Here is a 13,797-nt window from a genome sequence, read left to right on the forward strand (position 1 = left end):
CTGCAAGGTGCTCTTGGCCACGCTGCAGAACGTGGCCCAGCAGCTGCAGGACTGTGAGTGAGGGGTGCATGGGGACCCCCAGAACCCCTTTGTGCCCCCATAACGCCTTTGTGCCCCCATAACCACTTTATCCCCCCCATAACCCCTTTTCCCCCCCCGTAACCCCATAACCCCTTTATCCCCCCATAACCCTAATCCCTTTATCCCCCCATAGCCCCTTTACCCCCCCATAACCCCTTTGTACCCCATAACCCTTTATCCCCCATAACCCCTTTGTACCCCATAACCCCTTTGTACCCCATAACCCCTTTGTACCCCCATAACCCCTTTACCCCCCCATAACCCCTTTGTACCCCATAACCCCTTTGTACCCCATAACCCCTTTGTACCCCATAACCCGTTTATCCCCCATAACCCCTTTGTACCCCATAACCCCTTTGTATCCCATAACCCCTTTGTACCCCATAACCCCTTTTACCCCATAACCCCTTTACCCCATAACCCCATAACCCCTTTGTACCCCATAACCCCTTTTTCCCCCATAACCCCTTTGTACCCCATAACCCCTTTTTCCCCCATAACCCCTTTGTACCCCATAACCCCTTTGTACCCCATAACCCCTTTGTATCCCATAACCCCTTTGTACCCCATAACCCCTTTGTACCCCATAACCCCTTTGTACCCCCCATAACCCCTTTATCCCCCATAACCCCTTTGTACCCCATAACCCCTTTGTACCCCATAACCCCTTTGTACCCCATAACCCCTTTATCCCCCCATAACCCCTTTATCCCCCATAACCCCTTTGTACCCCATAACCCCTTTGTACCCCATAACCCCTTTGTATCCCATAACCCCTTTGTACCCCATAACCCCTTTGTATCCCATAACCCCTTTGTATCCCATAACCCCTTTGTAACGCATCACCGCTTTATCACCGATAACCCCTTTGTACCCCATAACCCCTTTATCCCCCATAACCCCTTTGTACCCCATAACCCCTTTATCCCCCCATAACCCCTTGGTTCCCCCCTTGTGTCCCCCCCCCCCCGCAGCGTTCCCGCAGCCGGACGAGGAGGCGGCGCTTGGGCTGGAGCCGAGCGAGGCGGAGGCGGGGCCGGGGGCGGGGCCTGGCGGGGGGGCGGAGCCTGCCCCGAGCCGGCCGCAGCTGGAGCTGCGCGCGCAGGGCGCGTTCCTGCGCTTCATGGCGTGCGCGCTGCGCGGGTACCGCCCCTTCCTGCGGCCCGTGCGGCCCGGGGCGGGGGAGGGGAGCAGCGACACACAGAGCCTGTTCGAGCTGCACGGTGAGGGGGAGGGGCACAGCACCTGTGGGGGAGGGGCACAGCATCACCTATGGGGGAGGGGCACAGCACCTGGGGGGGAGGGGACACAGCATCACCTATGGGGGAGGGGAGACACAACAGCATCTGTGGGGGAGGGGAGCAGCGACACACACAGCCTGTTCGAGCTGCACGGTGAGGGGGAGGGGCACAGCACCTGTGGGGGAGGGGCACAGCACCTGTGGGGGAGGGGCCACAGCATCACCTGTGGGGGAGGGGACACAGCATCACCTGTGGGGGAGGGGCACAGCACCTGTGGGGGAGGGGACACAGCATCACCTGTGGGGGAGGGGCACAGCATCACCTATGGGGGAGGGGCACAGCACCTGTGGGGGAGGGGCCACAGCAACACCTGTGGGGGAGGGGCCCAGCACCTGTGGGGGAGGGGCCACACAACATCACCTATGGGGGAGGGGACACAGCACCTGGGGGGGAGGGACACAGCATCACCTGTGGGGGAGGGGAGACACAACATCTGTGGGGGAGGGGACACAGCACCTGTGGGGGAGGGGAGACACAACATCTGTGGGGGAGGGGACACAGCACCTGTGGGGGAGGGGCCACACAGCATCACCTGTGGGGGAGGGGCCCAGCACCTGTGGGGGAGGGGCCACACAACATCACCTATGGGGGAGGGGACACAGCACCTGTGGGGGAGGGACACAGCATCACCTATGGGGGAGGGGAGCAGCGACACACACAGCCTGTTCGAGCTGCACGGTGAGGGGGAGGGGCACAGCACCTGTGGGGGAGGGGCCACAGCATCACCTATGGGGGAGGGGAGACACAACAGCATCTGTGGGGGAGGGGGGGAGAGACAACATCTATGGGGGAGGGGGGGATAACATCTGTGGGGGGGAGGGGGGAGACCTGTGGGGGGTGGGGGAGAGACACCACCTGTGGGGGGTGCCATAGGGAAGGGGTGGGTTGAAAACCCCCTATGAGTGGGGGAAGCACCCCCCATAGCCACGATTCCATAGGGACATGGGGTGGGGACAGGTTAACCCCCCTATAGCCACGATTCCATAGGGACATGGGATGGGGTGGGGATGGGTCAACCCGCCCATAACCATGATTCCATAGGGACAGGGGGTGGGATGGGGATGGGGTGGGGATGGGATCACCCCCCTATAGCCACGATTCCATAGGGACATGGGATGCGATGGGGATGGGATGGGGATGGGATCACCCCCCTATAGCCACGATTCCATAGGGACACGGGGTGCGATGGGTCTGGGATCACCCCCCCTATAGCCACGATTCCATAGGGACACGGGATGGGGACAGGTTAACCCCCCTATAGCCGCAATTCCATAGGGACATGGGATGGGGACAGGTTACCCCCCCTATAGCCATGATTCCATAGGGACACGGGGTGGGATGGGGATGGGATCACCCCCCTATAACCACGATTCCATAGGGACATGGGATGGGATGGGGATGGGATGGGGATGGGTCAATTCCCCCATAGCCATGATTCCATAGGGAAATGGGGTGGGATGGGGATGGGATTACCCCCCTATAGCCACGATTCCATAGGGACACAGGATGCAATGGGGATGGGATGGGGATGGGATCACCCCCCTATAACCACGATTCCATAGGGACATGGGATGCGATGGGGATGGGATGGGGCTGGGATCACCCCCCTATAGCCACAATTCCACAGGGACACGGGATGGGATGGGGCTGGGATCACCCCCCTATAACCACGATTCCATAGGGACACGGGATGGGATGGGGATGGGATCACCCCCCTATAACCACGATTCCATAGGGACACAGGATGCAATGGGGATGGGATGGGGATGGGATCACCCCTATAACCACAATTCCATAGGGCCACGACACGGGATGCAATGGGGATGGGATCACCCCTATAACCACAATTCCATAGGGCCACGACACGGGATGGGATGGGGCTGGGATCACCCCCCTATAACCACGATTCCATAGGGACACGGGATGGGATGGGGATGGGATCACCCCTATAACCACGATTCCATAGGGACATGGGATGCGATGGGGATGGGGTGGGGATGGGATCACCCCTATAACCACGATTCCATAGGGACATGGGATGCAATGGGGATGGGATGGGGATGGGATCACCCCTATAGCCACGATTCCATAGGGACGCGGGATGGGATGGGGATGGGATCACCCCCCTATAACCACGATTCCATAGGGACATGGGATGCGATGGGGATGGGGTGGGGATGGGATCACCCCCCTATAACCACGATTCCATAGGGACGCGGGATGGGATGGGGATGGGATGGGGATGGGATCACCCCCCTATAACCACGATTCCATAGGGACACAGGATGCAATGGGGATGGGATGGGGATGGGATCACCCCTATAACCACGATTCCATAGGGACGCGGGATGGGATGGGGATGGGATGGGGATGGGATCACCCCCCTATAGCCACGATTCCACAGGGACATGGGATGCAATGGGGATGGGATGGGGATGGGATCACCCCCCTATAACCACGATTCCATAGGGACATGGGATGGGATCACCCCTATCCCCACCCCACGGCCTCCTCGTGCCGCAGGGTTCCTGCGCTCGCGGGACCGGGGGAGCAGCGTTTCTACGCGCAGCTCCTGCGCACGCAGCTCTTCGCGCAGTTCATCGAGGACCGCTCCTTCGGCGCCGACCGCGAGCCCGGCCTCGACTTCTTCGACTCCTGCGTGGACAAAGTGGGGCGGCAGCGACCCCCAGCGCAGACCCATTGATACCCCCAGCCCCATTGACAGCCCAGCCCCATTGACAGCCCCATCACCATTGACAGCCCCAGCCCCATTGACAGCCCCAGCCCCATTGACACCTCCAGCCCCATTGACACCTCCAGCCCCATTGACACCTCCATTGCCATTGACAGCCCAGCCCCATTGACAGCCCAGCCCCATTGACGCCTCCATTGCCATTGACACCTCCAGCCCCATTGACACCTCCATTGCCATTGACACCCCCATTGCCATTGACACCCCCAGCCCCATTGACAGCCCCATTGCCATTGACACCCCCAGCCCCATTGACAGCCCAGCCCCATTGACACCTCCATTGCCATTGACACCCCCATTGCCATTGACACCCCCATTGCCATTGACACCCCCATTGCCATTGACACCTCCAGCCCCATTGACACCTCCAGCCCCATTGACACCTCCATTGCCATTGACACCTCCAGCCCCATTGACACCTCCATTGCCATTGACAGCCCCAGCCCCATTGATACCTCCAGCCCCATTGACACCCCCATTGCCATTGACACCTCCAGCCCCATTGACACCTCCATTGCCATTGACAGCCCCAGCCCCATTGATACCTCCAGCCCCATTGACACCCCCATTGTCATTGACACCTCCAGCCCCATTGACACCCCCATTGCCATTGACACCTCCAGCCCCATTGACACCTCCATTGCCATTGACAGCCCCAGCCCCATTGACACCCCAGCCCCATTGACACCTCCAGCCCCATTGACATCTCCATTGCCATTGACAGCCCCAGCCCCATTGATAGCTCCAGCCCCATTGATACCCCCCGCCCCATTGACACCTCCAGCCCCATTGACACCTCCATTGCCATTGACAGCCCCAGCCCCATTGATAGCTCCAGCCCCATTGACACCTCCATTGCCATTGACAGCCCCAGCCCCATTGACAGCCCCATTGCCATTGACAGCCCCAGCCCCATTGATAGCTCCAGCCCCATTGACACCTCCATTGCCATTGACAGCCCCAGCCCCATTGACACCTCCAGCCCCATTGACACCTCCATTGCCATTGACAGCCCCAGCCCCATTGACACCTCCATTGCCATTGACAGCCCCAGCCCCATTGATAGCTCCAGCCCCATTGACACCTCCATTGCCATTGACAGCCCCAGCCCCATTGACAGCCCCATTGCCATTGACAGCCCCAGCCCCATTGATACCCCCAGCCCCATTGACACCCCCATTGCCATTGACACCTCCAGCCCCATTGACACCTCCAGCCCCATTGACACCTCCATTGCCATTGACAGCCCCAGCCCCATTGATACCTCCAGCCCCATTGACACCCCCATTGCCATTGACACCTCCAGCCCCATTGACACCTCCATTGCCATTGACAGCCCCAGCCCCATTGATACCTCCAGCCCCATTGACACCCCCATTGCCATTGACACCTCCAGCCCCATTGACACCTCCATTGCCATTGACAGCCCCAGCCCCATTGATACCCCCAGCCCCATTGACACCCCCATTGCCATTGACACCCCCATTGCCATTGACACCTCCAGCCCCATTGACACCTCCATTGCCATTGACAGCCCCAGCCCCATTGATACCTCCAGCCCCATTGACACCCCCATTGTCATTGACACCTCCAGCCCCATTGACACCTCCATCTCCATTGACACCTCCGTCTGCCATTGACCCCCTCCATCCCCATTGACACCCCTGTCCCCATTGACACTTCCATCCCCATTGAACCCCCCATTCCCATTGAACCCCCCCATCCCCATTGACCCCCCCATCCCCATTGTGTCCCCCCCATCCCCATTGACCCCCCCATCCCCATTGACCCCCCCATCCCCATTGACCCCCCCATCCCCATTGACCCCCCCATCCCCATTGACCCCCCCCATCCCCATTGCACCCCCATGGTACCCCCCCATCCCCATTGACCCCCCCATCCCCATTGCCCCCCCCATCCCCATTGTGTCCCCCCCCATCCCCATTGACCCCCCATCCCCATTGACCCCCGCATCTCCATCCCCAGGTACAGCCGGACCTAGAGAAGCCTGAGGACACCCCATTGCTGGAGCTGGACGATGCTCGGGGGGGGGAGCACACCGTCTTCATCACCCCCCCGGAGCAACCGGTGGCCCCCGACGGCTCCGAGCTGCCCGCCAAATACCAGTGAGCCCCCCACCTTTATCCCCATCATCTCCCCATTGCGCCCCCCACCTCACCCCATAACCCCCCCCCCCTTCACCCCATAGCTACGATGGCTTCCCCACGCTGCGCCCCGAGCTCCTGGAGCCCCCCCGGGACCCCTTGGTGGCTCAGCTGTGCCAGGCCCGGAGCAGTGCCCCCAGCAGCCCAGCCCCATGCCGCACCAAGCAGGTCAGTGGGGCCGGCGCGGGATGCAGGATGCTCATCATCACCCGCCCCCCCCTTTCTCCATCACTGCCTCCTCTTCCTCCCCATAGGAGATGAAGGTGGCCCAGCGCGTGGCCCAGAAGTACTCCTCGGTCCCCGACATGTGGGGCCGGTGCCTGCTGGGGCACTGCTATGGGCTCTGGTTCCTTTACCTGCCCACCCACGTCCGCGCCGCGCCGGCCAAGCTGCCCGCGCTGCACTTGGCCTATGACGTCCTGCGCCGCATGGAGGCTCACCGAGTGGTGCTGCCCGATGAGGTGGGTGCTAAAGTGGGGGGGGGGTTGTGGGTGGTTAGGGGTCCCAGACCCCTTTAATGGGTGTCCTCCCCACCCCACAGGTGTGTTACCGCGTCCTGCTCCAGCTCTGCGGGCAGTACGGGGAGCCCGTGCTCTCGGTGCGCGTGATGCTGGAGATGAAGCGCGCGGCATCGTCCCCAACGCCGTCACCTACGGTTACTACAACAGGGTGATGGTGATGGGGGGTGGATGGGGATGAAGGGGGGGGGTTGTAGGGGGGGGGTGTCCCGATGGGTGCTGATCCCTGTGGTCCCCCCCCACCCGGTGCAGGCGGTGCTGGAGAGCAAGTGGCCGTCGGGTACCCAGAGCGCGCGGCAGCGCTGGGCCAAGCTCCGCAACGTGGTGCTGGGGGCGGCGCGGTTCCGGCAGCCCCTGCGGCAGCGCCAGCGCCAAGGAGGCACCGGCATTGAGGGGGGTAGGTGATGGGGGGGGGGACGGGCCATGGACAGCCATTGACCCCCATTGACAGTCGTTGACACCCATTGACAGTCATTGACCCCCATTGACAGCCATGGACTCCCATTGACCTTCATTGACTCCCAATGGCACCACATTGACAGCCATTGACCCCATTGACAGCCATTGACCCCCACTGACAGCCATTGATACCCATTGACCCCCATTGACAGCCGTTGATTCCCATTGACAGCCATTGACCCCATTGACAGCCGTTGACATCCATTGACTCCCATTGACAGCCATTGATACCCATTGACAGCCGTTGATTCCCATTGACAGCCATTGACCCCCATTGACAACCATTGACCCCCATTGACAGGCATGGACCCCTATTGACAGCCATGGACTCCCATTGACACCTGTTGACTCTTATTGACTCCCAATGACACCACATTGACAGCCATTGACCCCTATTGACAGTCATTGACCCCCATTGACAGCCATTGACCCCATTGACAGCTGTTGACATCCATTGACTCCCATTGACAGCCATTGATACCCATTGACAGCTGTTGATTCCCACAGACAACCATTGACCCCCATTGACAACCATTGACCCCCATTGACAGGCATTGACCCCTATTGACAGCCATGGGCTCCCATTGACACCTGTTGACTCTTATTGACTCCCAATGACACCACATTGACAGCCATTGACCCCTATTGACAGTCGTTGACTCCCAGTGACACCCCTTTGACAGTCATTGATCCCATTGACTCCCGTTGACCCTGATTGACCCCCATTGACCCTCATTGACCCCCGTTGACCCCATTGACTGCCATTGACCCTCATTGATGCCCGTTGACCCTCATCGACCCCACTGACACCCGTTGATGCCCATTGACCCTCATTGACCCCCATTGGCACTCATTAACCCCACTGACACTCACTGTCCCCATTGACACTCACTGACCCATGTTGACCCCCATTGACTCCCATTGATACCCACTGACCCCCATTGACCCCCATTGACTCCCATTGACCCTCATCGACCCTCGATGACCCTATTGACCCTGTAGACACCCATTGACCCCATAGACCCCCATTGTCTCCCACTGACTCTTTGACCCTTGATTACCATATTGACCCCATAGACCCCCATAGACCCCCATTGTCTCCCACTGACCCTCATCGACCCTCGATGACCCTATTGACCCCATAGACCCCCATTGACCCCACAGACCCCCATTGACCCCCATTGACTCCCATTGACCCCCATTGTCTCCCACTGACTCTCATCGACCCTCGATGACCCCATAGACCCCCATTGACCCCGTAGACCCCCATTGACCCCCATTGACTCCCATTGACCCCCATTGTCTCCCGCTGACTCTCATCGACCCTCGATGACCCCATAGACCCCCATTGACCCCATAGACCCCCATTGACCCCCATTGACTCCCATAGACCCCCATTGTCTCCCGCTGACTCTCATCGACCCTCGATGACCCCATAGACCCCCATTGACCCCTTAGACCCGCATTGACCCCCTTTGACTCCCATAGACCCCCATTGTCTCCCGCTGACTCTCATCGACCCTCGATGACCCCATAGACCCCCATTGACCCCACAGACCCCCATCGTCTGCCACTGACCCCATTGCCCCCCCCGCAGCCCCCCGGCCCCCCCGGCAGCGCCAAACCACGTGGGCCGGGCGCAGCCTCCAGGACCCCCCCCCCCGGCTCCGCGGCTGCAGTGGAGCGGCAGCGTCAGCGCCCCCGGCCCCCCCCCGGCCCGAGGGCTCCCAAGGGGGGGTCCCGGGGCCGCCCCCCCCGCCCCCCCCTCCCCCTGGGAGCCCCTCGGGTGCGGAGGAGGCCGGGGGGGGCCCGGGGGGGGCGGCGACGCCGCGCCGGGGGCTGGCGGCCAAGCTCCAGCAGCTCCTGTCCCCCGGGAAGAGGGGCCCGGCCCTCGCCCCCCCGGCCCCGGCCCCGAGCCCTGGGAGGGGGACGCCCCCCAGCCCCACGGCGCAGCCCCATGGGGTCGTTGCTGAGGTCCCGGCAGCGCCCGGAGTCCACTGCATCCGAGGTACCCGTGGGGTGCGGCGTGGGGAGGGATGGATGGGGTGGGGTGGGATGGGATGGGTGGGATGGGATGGGTGGGATGGGATGGGTGGGTGGGGATCAATGGGATGGGGATGGGGTGGGATGGGGTGGGGATGGGATGGATGGGGTGGGGATGGGGTGGATGGGAGGGATGGGATAGGATGGGTGGGATGGGATGGATGGGATGTGGATGGGGTGGATGGGATGGATGGGATAGGATGGGTGGGATGGGATGGAATGGGATGGGTGGGTAGGAATCAATGGGATGGATGGGGTGGATGGGATAGGATGGGTGAGATGAGATGGAATGGGATAGGATGGGTGGGATGGAATGGGATGTGCTGGAATGGATGGGGTGGGATGGGATGGGATGGGTGGGTAGGGATCAATGGGATGGATGGGGTGGGATGGATGGGATGGGGATGGGGTGGATGGGATGGATGGGCAGGATGGGTGGGATGGGCTGGAATGGGATGGGCTGGAATGGATGGGATGGATGGATAGGGTAGGATGGGGTGGGATGGGATGGAGTGGGATGGGTGGGATAAAGCTCATTCAGATCCATGGGAAGGGGCAGTGTCCATAGGGCAGGTTGGTCCAAGCTGGCTTTGAGCACTGCCAGGGATGGGGCATCCAAACCTCCATTCAACCCATCCCAGTGTCCCCCCACCCTCACAGGGAAGAACTTCCCTGTGTCCAGCCAAAATCCCCCCGTTCCAATTTGAACCCCTCACTCCTTGTCCTGTGCCTGAAGGAAGATCCCTCTGCAGCATCCCTGTATCCCTGAGCATCCCTGCATCCCTGATCATCCCTGTATCCCCGAGCACCCCTGTATCCCAGAGCATTCCTGTATCCTGGAGCATTTCTGTATCCCTGAGCATCCCCCTGAGCATCCCTGTATCCCGGAGCATTCCTGTATCCCTGAGCATCCCTGCATCCCTGAGCATCCCTGTATCCCCGAGCATCCCTGTATCCCCGAGCATCCCTGCATCTCCGAGCATCCCTGTATCCCCGAGCATCCCTGTATCCCCGAGCATGCCTTTATCACTGAGTACCCTGTATCCCTGAGCATCCCTGTATCCCAGAGCATCTCTGCATCTTCGAGCATCCCTGTATCCCCGAGCATCCCTGTATCCCTGATCATTCCTGTATCCCAGAGCATCCCTGTATCCCCGAGCATCCCTGTATCCCATAGCATCCCTATATCCCTGACCATCCCTGCATCCCCATCACCCCCTGGCAGCCGCTCTGACCTCCCTCCTCAGCTCCTCCCCAGCGCTCCCAGCCTCATTCCTATGGGACCTGCTCCCCCATCCCTATGGCTGCTCCCCGTGCCCCGTTCAGCTCCGTGCTCCCTGCCCTGTATCCCTCAGAGCTCCGCATCCCTGGGCAGCGACCTGGACCTCTCCGACACCTCCCTGGGAAGCTCCGGCGTTCCCAAAGCCTCCGATCCCCATGGGGCTCCGGAGGAGGAGCCCCCCGCTATGGAGGTGAGCACGGGGGGGGGGGGGGCGGTCCCATCCTGCCCCCTTCCTCCCCTCCCCTCCCTCCGCCCCATGGCTCTCTATGGGGCTGATGGGGCAGGTGCTGCTGTCGAGCTGCTCGCGGTGCCAGGCCTGTGGGGCGCTGGTCTACGACGAGGAGGTGATGGCCGGATGGAGCTCGGACGACTCCACGCTCACCAGCACCTGCCCCTTCTGCGCCCGCCCCTTCCTGCCCTTCCTCAGCATCGAGATCCGGCACTTCCAGCAGCCCCACGGGTACCCAGCGCCCGCAGCCCCAGCACCCCGCATCCATCCCGGTGTCCCCGCTGGTCCCAAACCCACCCCATTGCATCCTTCATCCTCCGGAGGAAGCCCCTGGATCCACATCCCCCCCTTAGCATCCCCCATCCTTGTATCCTCTGGGAGCAGACCCCAGCATCCCGCTTCCATCCCGGTGTCCCCGCTGGTCCCAATCCCCCCCCATTGCATCCTTCATCCTCCGGAGGAAGCCCCTGGATCCACATCCCCCCCTTAGCATCCCCCATCCTTGTATCCTCTGGGAGCTGACCCCAGCATCCTGCATCCATCCCGGTGTCCCCGCTGGTCCCAATCCCCCCCCTTTGCATCCTTCATCCTCCGGAGGAAGCCCCTGGATCCACATCCCCCCCTTAGCATCCCCCGTACTTCCATGCTCTGGGAGCAGACCCCAGCATCCCACATCCATCCCGGTGTCCCCGCTGGTCCCAAACCCACCCATTGCATCCTTCATCCTCCGGAGGAAGCCCCTATATCCACATCCCTCCTCTAGCATCCCCCGTACTTCCATGCTCTGGGAGCTGACCCCAGCATCCCGCATCCATCCCAATATCCCTCTTTGATTCCCACTGGACTCCCCCATCCTTGCATCCTCTGGGAGCAGACCCCAGCATCCCACATCCATCCCAGTGTTCCCAGTGTCCCACTAGACTCCCCATCCTTGTATCCTCTGGGAGCTGACCCCAGCATCCCGCATCCATCCCAATATCCCTCTTTGATTCCCACTGGATTCCCCCATCCTTGCATCCTCTGGGAGCAGACCCCAGCATCCCGCATCCATCCCAGTATCCCCAGTGTCCCTAATGTCTCCCTTGTGTCCCCAACATCCCACATCCATCCCAGTATTCCCAGTGTCCCTAATGTCTCCCTTGTGTCCCCAGCATCCCACATCCATCCCAGTATCCCCAGTGTCCCTAATGTCTCCCTTGTGTCCCCAACACCCCGCATCCATCCCAGTATTCCCAGTGTCCCTAATGTCTCCCTTGTGTCCCCAACACCCCGCATCCATCCCAGTATCCCCAGTGTCCCTAATGTCTCCCTTGTGTCCCCAGCATCCCGCATCCATCCCAGTATCCCCAGTGTCCCTAATGTCTCCCTTGTGTCCCCAACACCCCGCATCCATCCCAGTATCCCCAGTGTCCCTAATGTCTCCCTTGTGTCCCCAGCATCCCGCATCCATCCCAATATCCCTAAGCCCCCCCCTTCGCATCCTTCCCCCCCACCCCGACCCCACCCCCCCCCAGTGGGGGCTGTGGGGTCCCCTCCATCCCCCCCTCTTCTTCCTCCCCCCCCCAGCCCCCCCGAGCCGGACCCCTCCGGCCCCAGCCCCCCCGGGCCCGGTGCTCAGCGACCGCCGCCGCTGCCTGGAGCTGGATGAGGCCGACGGGGAAGGGAGCAACGGAGCCGCCTCGGTACCGCCCCCTGCGGGCACCCCCCGCCACTGCACCCACTTGAACCCACTTGAACCCACACTGCACCCACATTGAACCCCCACTGCCATTGAACCCCCACTGCACCCCCATTGCCATTGCACCCCCACTGCACCCACATTGAACCCCCACTGCCATTGAACCCCCAATGCCATTGAAACCCCATTGCCACTGCACCCCCATTGCCATTGAACCCCCATTGCCACTGCACCCCCATTGCACCCCCACTGCACCCCCACTGCCATTGCACCCCCATTGCACCCCCACTGCACCCCCATTGCCACTGCACCCCCATTGCACCCCCATTGCACCCCCACTGCACCCCATTGCCCCCTCTCTACCGCCCCCCCTGCAGCCCCCCCATTTTTCCCCCATTCCCCCCCTCCCCCCAATCCCCCCCATCCCCCTCTCTCCCCCTCCCCATCCCCCCCATTCCCCCCCATCCCCCCCATGCCCCCATCCCCTCTCTCTCCCCCCACTCCCCCCACCCCCCATTCTCACCCCCCTCCCCCATCCCCCATCCCCTCTCTCTCCCCCCATCCCCCTCTCTCCCCCTCCCCATCCCCATCCCCCCTCTCTCTCTCCCCCCATCCCCCCATTCTCACCCCCCCCATCCCCTCTCCCCCCCGCTCCAGGACCTCTCTTCCTTCCCGTACCTGAGCCCCCTGGTTCTGCGCAAGGAGCTGGAGCGGGCGCTGGAGGCCGAGGGGGGCGCGGCGCTGGCGGGGGCGGCGCTGCGGGGGGCTCGGCCCATCCTCTACTGGAATTTGCTGTGGTTCTTCCGGCGCCTGGCGCTGCCCTCGGCCCTGCCCGGGGGTGATTATGGGGTGATGGGGTTAGGGGGTGATGGGGGGGTTAGGGGGTGATGGGGGTTAGGGGGTGATGGGTTAGGGGGTGATGGGTTATGGGGTGATGGGGAGCTATGGGGGTAATGGGGTTTGGGGGGGGGGGTCTATGGGGTTAGGGGGTGATGGGGAGCTATGGGGGTTATGGGGTTTGGGGGGGTCTATGGGGTTAGGGGGTGATGGGGAGCTATGGGGTGGGGGGTTAGGGGGTGATGGGCTATGGGGTGATGGGTTAGGGGGTGATGGGTTAGGGGGTGAAGGGTTATGGGGTGATGGGGAGCTATGGGGGTTATGGGGTTTGGGGGGGTCTATGGGGTTAGGGGGTGATGGGGAGCTATGGGGGTTATGGGGTTTGGGGGGGTCTATGGGGTGATAGGGGTTAGGGGGTGATGGGTTAGGGGGTGATGGGTTATGGGGTGATG

General features: G+C 61.8%; 1 pseudogene; it reads left to right on the forward strand.

The window, feature by feature from the left end:
- Positions 1-1,055: 1,055 nt before the first annotated feature.
- LOC130611920 (DENN domain-containing protein 4B-like) lies at positions 1,056-13,357 on the forward strand (annotated as a pseudogene).
- The last annotated feature ends 440 nt before the right edge of the window (positions 13,358-13,797 follow it).

The sequence above is a fragment of the Pezoporus wallicus genome, unplaced genomic scaffold (assembly GCF_028554395.1).
Source record: "Pezoporus wallicus isolate ANWC-B61680 ecotype Strahan unplaced genomic scaffold, APGP_CSIRO_Pwel_v1 contig_12718, whole genome shotgun sequence".
Classification (NCBI taxonomy): domain Eukaryota; kingdom Metazoa; phylum Chordata; class Aves; order Psittaciformes; family Psittacidae; genus Pezoporus; species Pezoporus wallicus.